This window comes from Mustela erminea, chromosome 14, assembly GCF_009829155.1.
Source record: "Mustela erminea isolate mMusErm1 chromosome 14, mMusErm1.Pri, whole genome shotgun sequence".
NCBI classification, from domain to species: Eukaryota; Metazoa; Chordata; class Mammalia; order Carnivora; family Mustelidae; genus Mustela; species Mustela erminea.
The window spans coordinates 55683769-55702358 of record NC_045627.1 but is presented as its reverse complement, the minus strand read 5'-3'; the positions used below and the strand labels follow the sequence as shown (position 1 = coordinate 55702358).

Below are 18590 nucleotides of genomic sequence, written 5' to 3'. Positions count from 1 at the left end.
TTTAGCCCTTCTAGTGGTCCATCACTCTACTTTCTGGAAGGTCTCATGCTGTGGAGGACTTCTCTTGCATGCAATCCTGTCAAAGTGCTATCCCAGTAAACCTCCTTGTGTGTGATACCACCATACCGTGGTCATAGCTTTCTCCTTGATCAGCCCTGAAACCCACAAACTCAATACAACAGGATTTTGTTTTTGTTTTACCTAAATCTCCAAAAGACAAAGGAAATTATTTACTGTGCACAAAGCCCAGCAAACTACAAGATCAACCAAACATACACTTAAACAAGGTTAGTACCTTGGCTGCTTTTGTCTTTATTGTATTAAATCAGTGACATAATAAAAATGGGATAATTACTTAAATGTAGTTTAATAGAATATTTCAAACATGCAATGTATGGGTGAAAATTAAGAAAAGGGGTATGTGATAGAGTAAAAATAACCACTGATCTACAACATAGAGGAAAAGTTTGCAAAAACATTAAAGCAATGGCTTGACATCACATAAATCAAATTTTATGGAAATGCCCATGAATTTGGAAGATAAATTTCACTTTGTCTTCAATTAATTTCTGGTTTAAAAAACAGGTAAATCTTTTATTAAATTATTGAATTAAAAAGAATTAATTAAATAAATTATTGACTTAATTATTGAATTAAAAAGAATTAAATAAATTATTGAATTAAAAAGAATTAATTAAATAAATTATTGAATTAAAAAAGGGGCGCCTGGGTGACGCAGTGGGTTAAGCCTCTGCCTTTGGCTCAGGCCGTGATCCCAGGGTTCTGGGATCAGGCCACACATGGGGCTCTCTGCTCAACAGGGAGCCTGCTTCCCCCCTCTCTCTGCCTGCCTCTCTGCCTACTTTTGATCTCTGTCAAATAAATAAATAAAATCTTAAAAAAAATAAATAAATAACTATATCTCTTTTAAAAAGTAAGGTTATAGTATTTGTACTTGTTCATATGTTTAGTTTCAATAAACTGCCTCTTAACATTTATAAAATTGTTGAGACGTACTGTCGCATCTTGTACGTTTGGTTAACTTCTACTTGCATGTGAGACGTTAACTTCTCCCTAACTAGACTACAGATCTCCTGACAACAAGAACTTTCTTTGTCTTATACTACTCTGTATCCCCTACAACTCATTCAGAGATGCATGAGTGATAAAAACTCCCTGTCTGATGACTTAAATAGTAATAATAAAATCCTCTAAACCAAAGAAATATAAAAATTGGTACTACTCTTTCAGTGATAATTGTTTTTAGCAGCAGCAGCGTTCAAGACTTCATTTCTCATTTCAGAAGGCTATTCCCATGACTGAAAAACTGCATCTTTTATCTTCTCTCCAGTGAGAGTCCATGGCTGAACACTGGTGAAAGATAACAAATCTGCTACTGAATGAGGTTTCTGAATGTCATTCACAAAATGCAGTCTCAAATATCTATCATCTAATTGATGAATCCTTTATATGATTTTTCAAAGTGAAGTCTTGGGTCTTGGACATCTAAATATATATATATATATATATATATATATATATATATATATATATATATATATAGCTATCGCTGCTTCTGAATAAACATGCTACTTGGTTTTAAAACCAACAAAAGCAAACCTGAATCTGGTCACTTTAAGCAAGGACTGCTTAAGGTACGTACCTGGTGTCAACTAATCATTCAGCAAAGAATATTAGAGGGTGTGTCAGGCAGGAATCACTGAAGCAGGTAGTGGAACGACATGAAGGGAAACATTCTAAAGAGGGGGATGAGAGCAGTCATTGAATTCGCCACACACACTCCCTTCCATTTGGTACTGCAAAGCCTAAGAGGGCAAGCCCCAGGCACCTGCGGCAGCCTGGAAATTAACGCACAGATGGACGCGACAGGGCTCCCTGCAAAAAGAGGTCATAGCACCTGCCAAGCAAACTGCTCACCTCGGGGATTCAGAAAACTAGGCTTGGCAATGGAGACCTGCGCCTCAACAGCAGCAGCAGCAAAGCAATAGTAAAAACGTTAATGACTGCAAACACCTGGTGCCTAATATATACTAGCACTGTTCCTAACAACTTTCCATACTATATTATCTAAACAAGGACCGAAAAAAGTAAGTACTATTATTAGTAGCCCTTTAACAGATGACCCAGAGAGATTAAATATGTTGCCTTGCCTGCCTCAGCGAATATGCGGTGGAGACAAGATTTAAGCTCCAACCCAAGTAGTATGGCTCAACCCTACGATGCGCAGGCGGCGCCCACGGTCCCCAGGAGCACCCATCGCCCTACAACCCAGTTCCTGAGAGTATCCTCACGGGCATCGCGATCCCCGTTGGAAGGCACTCACACCGCCAGCGCGTTTCCCAGCTTCAGGCCTGGTATATGCGCAGTCACCCCACCTCCTTCCTCGCACCCTCACCTGAACGCACAGCTTCACCTGCAAAAACTGTCTGGGCCGCCCAACCTGCGCGCAGCACCGCGGTGTTTTCGTTTTCAAATTCAAACAATGGCGGCGAAGTTAGCGCACGGAACGCTGGGAGTGGGCGGAGCTTCCGGAACGACGCCCGGGAGCGCAGAGGCTCGCGCGGTGGGTTTCCCACCCGCTCCCGGAAGAAGCTTTCAAATCTGGGGCGGATCTCAGAACGCGGGCAATCACTGGGCGGAGGGGCTGGTGGGCCGCGGGCGGGAGAAGGGCTGGGGCTCCGCGCCGAGTCAGGTGTGCGGCGCGGGCTGGGGCTCTGCGTGGTTACTGCGGCGGGTACCACCTCTGTTGGCATGGACGCCAGTCTCGGATACCGTCCTGGAGATGAGACGTAGCAAAGGCCTGGAGGTGAGGCCGCTGCCACCGCACTTGGTCCCGAGACTCCCCCAGGGACGGGCGGAGGAACGGAGAGTTAGCCTCTGCCCTGACGCGTCCCCGCAGGCAGGAGCAGGCTTCGCCTCCCGAGAGTCGCTTAGAACTAGGGCAGTCCGCACCCAGAGGGAGACTTCTCCCGCTGCCTGACCCCCTGTCATCCCCAGTGACCCTCCTGGACGGACGAATTAAGTTTCTCCCAGAATAGACTTTTATAGGCATTTTCTTTTCTTTTTTTTTTTTAATCTTTCTTGCCATTCCGAAAATATAAAGCACCTACCACTGCCAGGCGCTGTGCTGTGACAGTCTAAATCCCATGCGTAGGCAAGGTCTTTGCTCAAAACGTAAGTGCCAGTACAGCCTTATCTGCTTCTTTTAAAGTGATCCTCTTCTTTTGTGTGTTGCTATAATATTCACGACAAGCATTTATTATTTAGGCCGCCTCTCCCTGCTGTGCTTGATTTTAAAGAAAAATAACTGCTAAAGTTAATTGAAATTTTACCTTGTGGCAGTCTTGGTATTAAGCATATAAAATGGATCGTCTTACTAATCCTGAGAACAGCCCTTTGAGGTAGGTACTATTATTATCTCCATTTTATCGATTCCGAGGAAACTGAGTTCATATGGTTAAGTAATTTGCTAAAAAAACCTGTGGCTATTAAGGGAGGAGTTGGGAATTTAAGTCAGCGGAATGATTTCATAGACCCACCCTCTTACATAGGGTCTTATTTTTTACTATTTTGCTTGATTAGGAGCAGTTTTAGAATACCTACTTTGATGAACTTCAAGTCTTCCTTACCTTATCATTCTATGTATCTCCCTCCACTTAACCTCTTCACTAACTAACTCCCCACTGTCTCCTCATTCAGTTCATCTTCTTTCCCCGCAAGATAATCATTTAAAGTGAGCCATTTTGGAGTAGAGGAGAGGATGCAAGGCCAAGAGTTAAAATGAACAGAGAAGGGGCACCTGGGTGGCTCAGTGGGTTAAAGCCTCTGCCTTTGGCTCAGGTCATGATCCCAGGGTCCTGGGATCCCGCCCCCCATCCGGCTCTCTGCTTCGGGGGGAGCCTGCTTCCCTTCATCTCTCTCCGGCTGACTCTCTGCCTACTTGTGAACTCTGTCAAATAAATAAAATTAAAAAAAAAAAAAGAACAGAGAAAGTCAATGTAAAGGGGAAGACACGAGGAAAGATAAAATAAAAGCTATTTCCTCCTCTCCCGTCTGGCTCGAAAGTCTTTGGTGAACTCAGTGTCAAAGTCTCCTTTGCTCTTTCAGGCAGGTCTACCCCTAAATCTGTTGTTTCTTGTCATACCTCACAACATCTTTATTTCTTTTATTTTAAGATTTATTTATTTATTTAAGAGAGAGAGAGAGAGAGAGAGAGAGCGCGTGAGAGAGCGCGTGCAAGTGCACAAGGGGAGGCGTGTAGCAGAGGGAGAGGGAGAAGCAGACTCCCCTGCTGAGCAGGGAGCCCAACCCATGACCCGGAAATCATTACCAGAGCCAGAGTAGAAGGGAGATGCTATACAGCTAAGCTACCCAGGCACCCCTGCCTTTTATTTCTTTTACCAGCCGTTACTGAGTCCTGCCTCCTGAACCCTCCAGGGGTTCTGTTTATTTATTATTTATTATTTGACAAATACTTATTGAAAACCTGCTTGCTATGTGCGAAACGCTAGGCTGAAAGGTAGGGAAACAGTGGAGGAGAGTGAGCAAAATAGACACTAACCCTCAAGGAGCTTACTTTCTAATGGGAGAAACAATCAAGTTTAAAAATACAAATAATTGAGAAATCACAACTGTACTGAGTGGTTTCAGGGAAAATATTCTAAGAGCTGTAAGACTATGTCACGGGGAATCTGAGAAAATAATGTTTGATCTGCATCTCCACAGCTCATTAGGAAATTAACCAGGTTTTAAAAAGAGAGAAAGGAGTAAGCATTCCAGGCATAGGAAAAATAATACCAGATACAGGGGAAGAAAAAAAAAATCCAATGGATTCTCTTATTTTTATCTTGCTCCCAGAAGCAGCCACACAGTTAAATGCTTGAGCCTTGCCACCCTTATTTGGCTTCTGGGTCAGCAAAAAGTCACTTTGTCCTTGTTTACTCCCAACCTTACTAACCACCTGTCTTAATCTCCTTTTCTGTCTCTTCTATCTAACCTCTAAATAATGGGCATCCTCAGAGCTTGGTCCTGAACCCACCTTTTTCTCTCCCCTATAGTCGTCCTTTTGGCAACCTTATCAACTCCCATGGTTTTAAGTATCTTTATCCTTACTGGTGACTTCCAAATTCCTCGTCCTTTCCAGACGTCTCCTCTGAACGCCAAACAGATGCAAATATCTGAGTACCCACTTAACATCACTACTATATTCAATATGGGACGGTGATTTTTCACTCCAAACCCCAACTTCTCTCCTCCCCAATCTCCATCTCAGTGAATAACACCACTATGTCCCTGCCAGTTACTCAAGACAAATAAAAGAATCATCCTTGGGTCCTCCTTTTCCCTCAGCAGTTTCACTCAGTTCATAAACAAATGTATCTGTTGTGCTTTTGTGCTACAGGTAAAATAAACACCTATTTCCTTTTCATTGCCCAGACCACCATAGCCTCCCAAATTGTCTTCCTGCTTAAGATCCTGCTCTCCTCCACAACATTCTTCATAGAGCAACCAAACTAATTTCAAGGTGTAATGATCAAGTCACTTCCTGTCTTAAAGCTCTTCAGTGATTTCAGAAAAAATTCATATTTATGTTTTTAAGGGAAGAAAACATACCAAAGAACCTAAAAAATACACTAAATTTTGTGTAAGAAAGAAGAAAGTGTACATATATACATACTACACACGTTGGACCTGTTTTTTAAGAAATAAATTCAAAAACTGTAAATCAGAAAATTAGCTGAATGAAAATAGTTCCCTGTGGGAGGTAGGAATGTTTTGCAGGGACTAGTGATGGCAGTGTGGCTTCTCTGAATAACCTATATAAATATATGTATATATACGTGTATGTGTGTGTATGTATATACATATATATATACATATGTATATGTATATACATACACACACACACGTATGTATATATATAATTTTTTTTTGCCTTTTCAAAACATTAAATCTAGGGGCGTCTGTGTGGCTCAGTGGATTAAGCCTCTGCCTTCAGCTTCGGTCATGATCTCAGGGTCCTGGGATCAAGCCCCACATCGGGCTCTCTACCCAGCGGGCAACCTGCTTCCCCCCCTCTCTCTGCCTGCCTCTCTGCCTACTTGTGATCGCTCTGTCAAATAAATAAATAAATAAATAATCTTTTTTTTTTTTTAAATCTTTTAAAAAGAAAAACATTAAATCTAAAGCCCTGGAAATAAAACCAAGCCCTAAAATTTAATACAAAGAAAGAAGTGAACATACTTGAGTATCAAATTGCCAGCATAACTATACAGAGAAAAAGCATTCAGTCAATTAATTGAGCACAGTACTCTATCAACTGGAATTAGGAGTTGTGGGATACAATGTACAGTGTAAAGAAATCAGTAACTTCACCTAGTAGGTCTGATGTTGAAAGGGGTATTGGTGTAGCAATTTTGAAACTACCATGCATGAGTTATAGGACAAAGCAAATGAGGAAATATATTCATGTTGCTTAGAACTGAGGTTCTCAACAGTAGGAGAAGAAGATAACAAATACAGAATGATAGAGGCTAAGGAAGAATCCCACAGTGCTGGATTTGAATTGGTGGTAGTAAAATCAAGTTATGATTTTTTTTTTATCTCAATTGGTCCATTAACAGGGCCTAGAGGCATAGAAACCCCAACTTCCCAGTGAGAAGAAGCACACCTAGCATCAAGCCACCCACACAGTTGCTAAATACCATTCATCACTAAAAGGAATCAGTGCTCCTTGGAGAGAAGGCTAATTCACACCTGGAGCAAAGAAATTGCAAAATGAGCCTAGAACATTCTTCTCAGAAACCAAAGAAGTCCTTAGAGATTAACAGGGACATTTCAAAGGATATTGGACCTGGATTAACAGAGCTGCTGTTGACCACACTTGTAACAATTTGAGCATTGAAAAGAGTAATGATGGTGAGAAAGCAAAACAGATTTAATTTTTTTTAAGCTGTCCCCATGAAAGGGAGAGATGAAATAAAAATGAAAAATTCTTTACACAGGAATGCCAGTTCATGAATACAAATGAAACAATAAATAGAAAATCCCCATTTTGTACTTTCCAATATAAAAATTAATATGGGTAGGGATGCCTGGGTGGTTCAGGTGTTTAAGCATCAGTCTTCAGCTCAGGTCATGATCCCTAGGTCCTGGGATTGAGTCCTGCTGCTACCCATGCGTGTGTGCTCACTCAATCTCTCTCTCTCTCTCTCTCTCTCTCTCCCTCCCTCCCTCCCTCTGGCAAATAAATAAAATCTTATCAATACATGCTGAAACAGTGGCTGAAATGAAATGAAATGCTAAACTCATTGGCTGAAAGGTTGTTGGGTAACAGGACTTTAACACTATCTCAAAGAGCGTCCTAGAGATGATTTCACAATCATAAAGGGAAAGGGTAATATTACAACATAGAGATTTATTTATTAGATATACCTTAGCCAAATGAGGAAACAGCATCACCAACAATGGAGCAATTTATCACCTGATGATATCTGTGCCAGAAATGTTTAACCTAAATCTAACTATGAGGAAACAAAACAAAACAAAAACAATATAGAACACTGTAAAAGACAACAGGCCTAGGTTCTTCAAAAAATGTCAAGGGAAATAGTGTCAGGGTCAAGGGAAAAAAAGAAAAACTAGGTGGAGGATTGCATTAGTCAGGAGACAAATATTACAAACAGAATTCATAAATCTTGGTCCATAATTGTTTTATTTTTTTTAAGAAGTAACTACAGAAAAACATTTTGTGGACAGTTGGAGAAATTTAAATATGGACTATAAGATAATACTGGACCAATATTAAATATTTTGGCATGTGATAATTTGTGACTATGTAGAAGATTGTTTGGGGAAGATAACTTGCCTCACTATTCAGCAACTTACCTTCAAAAGATTTGGCCGAAAAATGAAACAAAAACAAAAGAGAAGTGAGAGGGAACAAAAAAATAGAACAGGGAAAATAGGAACAAAAAAGCAAATGTGGTAAAAAGGTTAAATAACTGGTGAATCTAGGTGGATCATCGTCTCTACATGAAACAGTGTACATTGTGCTACACTTCTAATTTTAAAAACAACTTTTGAGATTTTCTAAAGTAAAAAGGAAAAAAAATTTCTAATTATTTACCATGATCTATCAGGCCTTGTAGGATCACCCACTGGCCAACTTGACTTCCCTCTTCCCTTTATGCAATGACAGTGTCTGCTCTGGGTACTTGACCAGGTTCTCTCTTGCATATATGAACTTTGCATTGGTTGTTCCCTCCTCCCCATTCGTCATGTGGCTCACTGTTCTTTCCCCTTTAGATCTCTCTATAATAGTAACTTCATTTTTTTTTTTTTTTAGGATTTTATTTATTTATTTATTTGACAGAGAGAGATCACAAGTAGTCACAGCAGCAGACAGAGAGAGAGGGGGAAACAGGCTCCCCACTGAGCAGAGAGCCTGATGTGGGGCTCAATCCCAGGACCCTGGGATCATGATCTGAGCCAAAGGCAGAGGCTCAACCCACTGAGCCACCCAGGCGCCCCTATAATAGTAACTTCTAAGAGAAGACTTCCTGCCTACCTTATTCCCATAGGCCCCCTTTTTTTAAATTTGTGAGCTCAATTCTACTTTCATACTTCTATACCACCAGCAGTTATTATATTCATCTGATTTTTGTTGTGTTTGTTGTTCCCCCACCTCCTCAAATATAAGTTCTTTGAGTACAAGAACTGTGTTTCTCCTGGTCACTGTGACTATATAAATCCATGGTGATCAAATAAATACTTGTTGAACAATGAATGAAGGCAGATGTGTCTGGGGTGAAGACTGTGGGGAGGGATGGCCCGAACCAAGTTTGCAGGGACAGGCCAAGACTGGATCCTACAAGACTCAGTCAGCTAAGCACTGATTTACGTCCTTAATCTGAGGACAATGAGAAACCAGTGGACTGTTTTAAGCATGAGCACAATACAATCTAATTTTCCTCTGTGTTTTGAAAAGGTTAATCTCCTGGAGCAGAGAATGAAGGCAGCCAAAGAAGAGTTGCTGAACCGGTTAGGAGACTACAGCAGCCATCCCAGCAAGAGATGATAACGTGGATTCGCAGATACAGAAAAGTGGACAGGTTTCAGAGGTACTTTTTCCCTATATTTTCCATCTCAGCACCAGCCACTGGGTTTTCCCTTAGAAACAGAGCCAACTTGACAGAGATGCTTCAAATATCATCCCCATTCCAAATAATTCCATCTGTCCCTTGAAGTGAACATTAGCATAAGATGAAGAAATTGTTAAATTACATTAAGCTGATTTCCTTCTCTCCTCACAGCCTCTAACTGGTACTCTACCAGTCACCGCTAACTTGCCATGTGCCAGAGACTAAGCACTTTATACTCACTTAATCTTAATGGTAAACCCTGTGAGGTGTTTTTTTGTTATTATCCCCCTTGAACAGAAAAGAAAAGTGAGGGGGTGCCTGGGTGGCTCAGTGGGTTAAAGCCTCTGCCTTCAGCTCAGGTCATGATCCCAGGGTCCTGGGATCGAGCCCCGCATCAGGCTCTCTGCTCAGTGGGGAGCCTGCTTCTCCCTCTCTCTCTGCCTGCCTCTCTGCCCACTTATGATCTCTGTCAAATAAATAAAATATTTTAGAAAAGAAAACTGAGGCATGGAGCTAGTAAAGAGTAGTAAAGTTACCACAGAGATTAACATGGAAGTGTTAAGAAGTTTCATTCAGTTAATATTTGTAAAGTACTTATGAAAGTGCCTGATGCATGTTTCATAGTCACCTCTTAAATGTGTGTACATAGTAAACAATGGAATTGGAATCTGGGTAATCTGGCTCTAAAGGGTGTACAGTTAACCACTGCATTCTACGGACTTTCAAAGGTTAAACCCAATACCCCTATAATTCTGTTAAAAGAAGACCGAGTGCCTACCTTCTCTGCAAAGCCACCTCCAAAAGTGGGACTGACATAGTTTTTCAGCCCTGAAACTGAGTATATATTGATTACAAAGTTTTGAATGGCAGATTCAACAAAAATTTGCCAAGCACCCAATATGCATCAAATGTTTCTACCCTTAGAAGCCTTCAGTCTAGGGGCGCCTGGGTGGCTCAGTGGATTAAGCCGCTGCCTTCGGCTCAGGTCATGATCTCAGTGTCCTAGGATCGAGCCCCGCATCGGGCTCTTTGCTCAGCAGGAGCCTGCTTCTCTCTCTCTCTCTGCCTGACTCTCCGCCTACTTGTGATTTCTCTCTCTGTCAAATAAATAAATAAAATCTTTAAAAAAAAAAAAAAAAAGAAGCCTTCAGTCTAAAGCAAGCCCTTCTCGAATGAGATTTCAAGAAAGAATTAATCTCTAATTTCTGAAAGTACCCAATATGTGTAATGCATTCATTTCTCTCCTGTGCATCTAGAGTGGTACTACTTCTGTAGCATCTGAGAACATTGAGAAAATAATCAACACAAATAATTTTGTATGCCTTGTGGTTTATATGGGGAACCCCATGTACAATTTCAAAACGATTTGGCTAATGTTATGGTAGAAGTGTACAAGGAATAATAGGGGCAGAGTGAGTATAGCTTAAGAGTAAGAGCTCTGAAGTCAGACAGACTTGAGTTTGAATATTAGCTCATTATAGGAAGTGACCTCAGGAAGAGTATTTTGCTTTTACAAGTCTTATGAAGTTATAAAGATTAAAATAGCACATGTGAGTCATTTAATACAGTCCTGACACATAGTGGATTTTATGATAATTTTTATTAGATCTACTTCTTAAGTCGCTAGACTGTGAGCTCATGAGTGTGAGTCTTGGGCCACTAGAGCCCTGACACCTGAATCAGTGCCTTGCACGAAACAGCCGCTCAGTAAATATTTTTCAATTTCATAAATGTCATGAACCAGGAAAGATTTCTTAAAGTGCCATGTGGGCTAAAATGAATAAGTGGCAGGGAACTGCCAAGGGAGGCAGTTTCAGGCAATGAGGACAAGACAAGTGCATGCCAGAGTTTCCAAAACCATGTACTACTGTGAGTACGTAGGTACTGTGACTGTGAGTATTGCTAACATGGATGACGACAGGAAATGAAAAAAGTAGGCTGGGCCTAGACCCTAAAGGGCCCGGTATAACATGCTAAAGAGAGTGGGAATTACATTCTATGAGCCATAGGAGGCTGCAGAGACGTGGAGGAAGAGAAGCAATGGGGAGAACTGGGTCTATAACCTGTCAGTCTTACAATGTGGGAGCCAAGAGATGAAGGATCCCGATGTCGAAGAGACGGGAGCCAAGAGACGACATCCCGATGTCAAAGTTTATTTTGTAGAGGTGCAGAGATAGCCAGTAGAGGAAGAACATATAACCATAAGGCTCTTTAGCTAAATGCTTGTCATTATAGGAAGTAAATAGATGATATCTATAATTGATATGAGAAGAAATAAGACTAGGAGCATGCTATTCAAAGATATGCCAAAAGAACTAAAATTTTAAGAGTGGTTGCCTCTGGGAGGCAGGACTAGAGGTGTGGAATAGGGGAGGGTATTTAAGCCCTTCTTACATTTGTAGTAAACATTTTTTAAAGTAGTCCATCAGAGGAAAGAAGGAAAAATACCATTCTTTTATTAAGCACTCATTGTATGTTAAGCCGTAAAGATCCCATCACCTCCCTACTGAATGAGGCTCCCCGCTCCTGTGAGCCTGCAGAGACTGTACCATTGACTACCTTTCTAGAACACACTAGACTAGTACTTGTCTGAGAGCTCGTGTGCTTTCCATTCCATCTGTGCTTTCCAAGTTTCTTGGTGTTACTTTTTATTCAGTGTTCATTTCAAACACCTTCCCCAATGAAGCTCTCTTGCCCACGCTACCTGAACTTGTTCCCTTCACCCCCCAACCGGTTACTTTCTATCACATTGGCCTATTTTACCTTTTTCACAGCACTTATAACAACTGAAATTACCTGATTTGTTTATACTATATCTTCCCCACCACAATGTAAGCTTACAAGACCAGGATCTCATCCATCTTGTTCACCACTATATCCCTAGTATTCACAACAGTGCCTGGTAAATAGTGGATGCTCAATAAATTATTTGTTCAGTGAATGAAGTCTTGCAGGTGTGCTATGGACTTCTAACATCTAAGGATAACGTCCTTGGATGACTATGATGGTGTAGCCTTTTTTAATTTTTTTTTTTTTTTTTTTTTTTTTTTTTTTTTTGGTGTCCCTAGTACCTAGGCATAGGGCCTGGTTCAGAATATGAGCTATTATAAGTTTTCATTAGGTATTCAATAAAAGTTTATTATTTGAATATATAAATGAATTAATGCTGTATACTTTCTTATATGCTATTTCATTATCCTTAACACCTTAGTATTTCCTAATAAAAATATATACACATGTAACCTGGAATGGGTTTCCCACCGTTCCAAGTGCCAAAGCTGGGGCTTCTGATTCTACTCCATCTTCAGTTTTCTCTGGTGGTGAAGGAACTCAGACTGTTCTGAAAAGTGTGTCCCATTGACAAGGGTGAAATCCATAGAGAGCAGGTCAAGTGGGAGTCTAGCAAAGTCTTAGGGCACAGGTGGACATCCTTCACCTGGTTGGTGCAAGAAGCCAAGTGCAGGTGCTATAAGGGCTCCTGGTGACGACAACAGCATGTATGGCTTCTCTACACAGAGTGGCATGCTCATTCAAATGCTGGGGGTGGTCTGCAGTCACTGGCCAGCAACCATCGCTTCTCTTGGGGTCTCTCTCTGTATGCCCTTTTTTGGAAGTCGGTCAATTGAATATTAACTGTTTCTTTCTCTTTGTATCCCTAATCTAACAATCTCAGTTCTCCACAAATCTGCACAGAAAGATCTAACCCCATGGAAGTGTTGGGCAGGAAAGAAAAGCTCAGCACTAACCTTTCAAGACCTTTTGTCACTGCTCACAACATAGCAAATAAGATAAACAACAACATTCCATTGCCAAAATGGAACTACTTAAAATCAAAATGGTCCTATTTATAGATCATATCTTGCATTTGCTTTCAAAATACACAGGGCAGTGCTAGTGGACCTCACATACATATTCAACAACAATTATAGACTTTCTGCTGCATTTATCTATTCCAAAGAGTTCTATTTCTGATGACCTATTTTAAGATTCTAGCTTCCTCAGAAAGAGGAAATAGGACTGTTCCAACATGATCTTTTTATTGTAGAAAATATTGCACTTTTTGGATTTCAATTACTAGGGAATATAATGATGGCATGAATAGCATGGCCATTTTTCATTAAAGAAAGCCATTGAATTACTGTGATTAATTGATAAATAGTGAGATTAGTTTCAATAAATCCCTCAAAAAATACAATCTTTGCTGTATGCCAATAGGGCCTTTGTGATTAGGAGGAAGGGAGGGAAGAAGGGAAGAGAGGAAATGAGGAAGAAGAAGAAAGAAATGCATATTTATATACTGTTCATTTTCAGTTATCTAAAAGAATATATTTGAGTCTTTGGTCACAGAGGTGTAGAATATTAGGGACATGTAATGGACCTGACAGTCTGGTTCAACTTTCTTTATTTTATAGGTGGGGGGGAATAAAACAAGGTTCTGAAAATTTAAGTGACATGCCCAAGCATAACCAATTTCTTAAAAAACGATACACAAGGAAAAAATACCAAGGTATGAATAATTAGTATAGTATAATCTCATATTAGCAATTTTGAGGATGACACACAATTTTAAAAACTGCATGAACAAGCTCCTAACAATCAGAAAACTAGCATTGGTTTTATTTCCCAAATTCCTTTCATCCCAACTTCCCCAGAATTTTACCCTAATATAAATTTTTTACCCTAATGAAGTGTTTGTGTCAAATAGGCTTTTATTAATCCCCTTATCATGTCTCTCAAACAAAAATCCTTATATAGATGTTATTTTTTATTCCAAGTTAAAAGCACAGTTCTGTAGTTATCATGACAATTATTATTATTTTACAAGAAATTAAAACAATATAAATATATTAAATATTTTTATAATTACTAACATTTAAGTAGAAATTTTCAGAAACATACCATTTATTGAGATTAATGGGGATTTATTTTTCCATTAGTTCATGTGCTCATGGAAGAATATTATATCTAAAATGGGACAGATTATCATTTCTATTGCTGTTATTCATTTTTATATATGTAAGCATATAGTTGCCTAATAGGGGTGCCTGGGTGGCTCAGTCGGTTAGGCAGAGCCAAAGACCATGACCAGAGCCAAAGGCATCTGCCTTTGGCGTCTGCCTTTGGCTCTGGTCATGGTCTTAGCATCTTGGGATCAAGCCGCACATCAAGACCCACCTCAGGCTCCCTGCTCAGTGAGGAGCCAGCTTCTCCCTCTCCTTCTGCTGCTCCCCCTGCTTGTGCTTTCCCACACTCTCCCACTCTCTGTGAAATAAATAAATAAAATCTAAAAATAAATAGGTAAAGTTGGCTTATACAGAAAATAATGTAGGAATAGAAAGACTTTATGACAACATCACCCAATTCTTTAAGCAGCTTTCAAATTAGATGCCAAAAACAAGAGTGACTTACTATCTGAAATTATTTTTAAAGACAGTTCAGTTAGGTCTTCTTTAATTTTCTTGAAAGCTATAAATTAGAAAGAGCTTTATTACACAGACATTAGAGTCTCAATCTCTTAAACTACACCAAAAAGGATTTATCAGAAATCAACAAGTAGGGTGCCTGGGTGGCTCAGTGGGTTAAGCCTCTGCCTTCGGCTCAAGTCATGATCTCAGGGTCCTGGGATCGAGCCCCGCATCGGGCTCTCTGCTCAGCAGGGAGCCTGCTTCCCTCTCTCTCTGCCTGCCTCTCTGCCTACTTGTGATTTCTCTCTCTGTGTGTCAAATAAATAAATAAAATCTTTAAAAAAAATCTACAAGTAACTATCAATTATACCTTTTACTCTTTTACACAGTGGCACTTCATTTAAACCAATATACTCAGTAAAAATTGGAAATACTGTTTTCAATATCTGTGCAAATGCAATATTTTTTATAAAATTTCTTTCATTATGTATTTGAAATATATTTCTGTCAAAATCTTGCAGGTTTCATTTATTGAATATGTGGGAAAATGTCATATAACCTAATTGAAAAAGCCAGTCCTCACTGTCAAACTAATCAGTTTGTAACACACAGTGTAAGACTTATTTTCTGTTAGAAAAAGTCTGATTTTATTCTTCAGTTTAAATAAATGTGTTAATATCTGGGGTTTTTTTTAAGATTTTATTTATTTATTTGACACACACAGAGAGAGAGATCACAAGTAGGCAGAGAGGCAGGCAGAGAGAGAGGGGGAAGCAGGCTCTCCACTGAGCAGAAAGCCCGATGTGGGACTCCATCGGGCCATGTGATGTGAGACGGGTCATGTGAGATCATGACCTGAGCCAAAGGCAGAGGCTTAACCCACTGAACCACCCAGGTGCCCTGTTAATGTCTGTTTTAAGGAATAATATAAAAAACACTGAGAGCTGAGTTATAGAATCTGTGTTGTACGATATATTTCCAAAAGCAGTCAAGATTAAAATGATAAACAAGCACCTGGGTGGCTCAGTTGGTTAAATGGCTAATTCAATTTTGGCTCAGGTCATTATCACAGGGTTGTGAGATTGAACCCCAAGTCCAACTCTGTGCTCGGGGGGGGAGTCTGCTTGAGGATTCTTTCTTTCCCTCTGCCCCTCCCCCATTTCATGCTCACTTTCTCTCTCTCTCTCTCTCTCTCTGTCTCTCTAAAATAAATAAATAAATATTTTTTTAAAAGATTAAAATCATACAGATCTAATATAAATCATTTTACATTAGTTAATTAAAACAAAGTAATACTTTTTTTATTGCTTAACTAGCAGTAATGCAAGGTGGTGTCCAGCTAAAACTAGAAGTTACTGATGTAGCAAGACCAAGGGGGTAGGTATTATATTCTTTAAGAAATGTACATATGCATAATTTGAATTCTGATATTAAATTTCTGAACATAATAGAAAGCATGCTTAAAAATCAGAGATAAAGTCATTAATTGCATTAGACATCACAACCAAACTTTTCTTATGTGTTTAATGAAAAATAAAGGTATATAATAATTAGACTAATTAAAGCCAGTTGCTGTAAAAAACAACTCCACACTGTTTTGTTTCTCATTCATTTCTGATATACTGCCATTGTGAGTACTACCCTGGGCAACTGCCTTCAAAATACTGCCTTGAATCCTTTCAGTCGGTGATCTGCAGTATTGACCTCCATGGACTTAACAGAGGGGAAACAGAACTTGAATAAGGGTGCCAGAAGGATTTCTTACTAGGTCTGGAAGTGATGTATGTTACTGCTGCTCATATTCCGTTGGAAGGAACCCAATCTAACTGCAGGGGAGAGTGGGAAATGTGGTTTTCCTACACATTCAGGAAGAGGAAACCCAGTTGATGAGCATATGGCCAATCTCTCTCACAAAGCTGTTAACTAATTTGTCCAGCAGCTAGCGAATTCATGTGTTGTTATTGGGAGATAGTAAAAATCAAATAATTCAGAAGAGGAAATAAAATGGGAATTGACTATAATCAGAATAAATATCCCATGATCTGCTTTGATAAAATACTTTATTGGATGATATATAACTAATCTGTGAGAAATCTTGTAAAAATTTGATCTGAGTATTAATCAATGTCTCTTTTAAAAGTTGGTATTTCTGAAAAAACATTTCAGTTACTCTAGGAGATAGTCAGCATTGCTACCACTACTATTCAGGCTGTTTGGAGGTACTTTTCTTTCCAGCTAAAGACAAGTGCCAAGGTGTGTATTTTTTTAAATAGCTGGAAAGAATTGCTTACATTTAAAAAGGTTTTTTTTTTTTTTTAAGCTCTTTTATTTGCTATCATAGAACTCTCTCTCAAGAGCATTGCATTCTTTGATAGTAGTCCCAAAAGATCCAAAAACATAGTCACCCCACTGCTCATTCTAATTTCATTCAGAGTATCCCAACACTGGCCAAAATACTCTGGTTCCAAAGCAACACCTTGCTCTTAGAAGAAATATGTCTAAGAAGGACAAGCATCAAGCAGGTTTCTCTGTGCTTTGATTAATTGTTCAAGGAGATTTCCCCCAAACCAGTCATTAGAATTGTTCTTTTGTTGGGCAACCAGGAGATTTTTACTCCTTGGAACAACACACCATAAAGTAGATTAGACTATAATGAAGGGAGAGGCAAGAGTGCAGACTGTTTGCTCAGGAAAGAGGAAAGAGTATGTTGAAGGAAAAAAATAGGGTGTTAGAGTCAAAGAGGTAGATCCCAGGCTTTGTGAGTTAGAAGTTTGTGATACTAGGCAAGGTCAACAGACCTTTCTGAATCTGATGCTTCTTAAATACCAGCTTCTCTGTGTGCCAGCCTGGCACACAGAAGATACCCAGTAAATGGTACTTATTAGTATAGTCAAATGCGAGAGACCAGTGCTGAAAAGTAATGTGAGAGCAATCTCGCCCTACCTGACAGATATGATCTCTTCCTCTCCTAAGGGAGAGAATCCTCATTGGATTTTATTCATTTCTCATATTTACTTACTAAATTTTAAACTTTTCTGTGATTACAGCACCTGTGCTCTACTCACTTTATAAACCCCTCAGCTCTTTGACTGCTCTTGCACCTTCTGGGAAAAGGGAGAAGGGTTTGGGACTGAATCAACAGTCTTCAGTCTTCTATAATACAGGCACCCCACACACACACACTTCTTGAAAGTTCACATTTTTAAAAAAGATTTTATTTATTTATTTATTTGAGAGAAAGAGAGAGAGAACACACGAGCAAGAGGGAGGACATAGGGAAAGGAAGAAGCAGACCCCCCACTGAGCTGGGAGTGATTCTGAAGCTGGGGGGCCTCCATCCCAGGACCCCGGGGATGGTGACCTGAGCCGAAGGCAGACACTTAAATGACTGAGCCACCTAGACGCCCCTGAAAGTTCACATTTTTCCGCTTCACTTTTACAAAAGAGCTATATTAGCACCTGTTTTCGCTAACCAAAAGAAATCCAAAGAGGGGTTTTGCTGTCATGAGAAAACATGAAAACAGAGTTCAGCATGTGTTTCAGAGCTAGTCCTTACAGGGACAGCATGGGGCCCAGCGATGAGGGTGGTGCCACGAAGCTCCTTCTCCAGGAACTACACTCGGTGTCTCAGGATCCAGTTGCCATAGCTTCGAAGTGTGTTGTCCCTGAGCATCTGCACTCCATCTAGATTTATTTTGTACCTTTGTCACCTGTGTCCCAAGGTATTAGAAAAGCCTGGAAGAGGTTACTTTCAAAATTCTCATTAATTCTAAGTTGAAAGAAACTTATTAGTAGAGTGTCTAAAATGTGTTTTAATTCTGAGCTTGATTAACAATAATTCTGAGTCCCACTTGGGATATATAATTTGTGGAACAGTTAAAAAAACAAACCAAAAACCTTTCAAATGAGTGGATATTTAAGGGAAATTTGTGGGAGTGTTTGGGACATAATCGGAAATGAGTGGTTTTCTTTCAGTTTTCCTGATTGCTCATTGTGGGACAATAAATAACTAGGCAGATAA

The 18590-nt window shown here is 39.8% G+C and overlaps 2 protein-coding genes across 18 annotated transcripts in view; one reads left to right on the top strand and one right to left on the bottom strand.

Moving 5' to 3' along the window:
* KIF20B (kinesin family member 20B) overlaps positions 1 to 2531 on the bottom strand; it is a 67523-nt gene extending 64992 nt beyond the window's left edge. For 7 of the 12 annotated variants that reach the window (XM_032312118.1, XM_032312125.1, XM_032312124.1 and 4 more), the window contains exon 1: positions 2417 to 2530. The gene's annotated coding sequence lies outside the window, so the exon portion shown is untranslated. Of the gene's footprint in view, positions 1 to 1243; positions 1391 to 2416 lie in introns of all 12 variants that reach the window. The other 5 variants (XM_032312120.1, XM_032312119.1, XM_032312121.1 and 2 more) reach the window with 5 other exon arrangements.
* Positions 2532 to 2626: 95 nt separating this feature from the next.
* The window catches only part of PANK1 (pantothenate kinase 1), a 109168-nt gene continuing 93204 nt past the window's right edge, over positions 2627 to 18590 (top strand). The window contains exons 1-4 of one of the 6 annotated variants that reach the window (XM_032312137.1): positions 2634 to 2713; positions 3125 to 3195; positions 3289 to 3422; positions 9011 to 9143. The gene's annotated coding sequence lies outside the window, so the exon portion shown is untranslated. The other 5 variants (XM_032312135.1, XM_032312139.1, XM_032312136.1 and 2 more) reach the window with 5 other exon arrangements.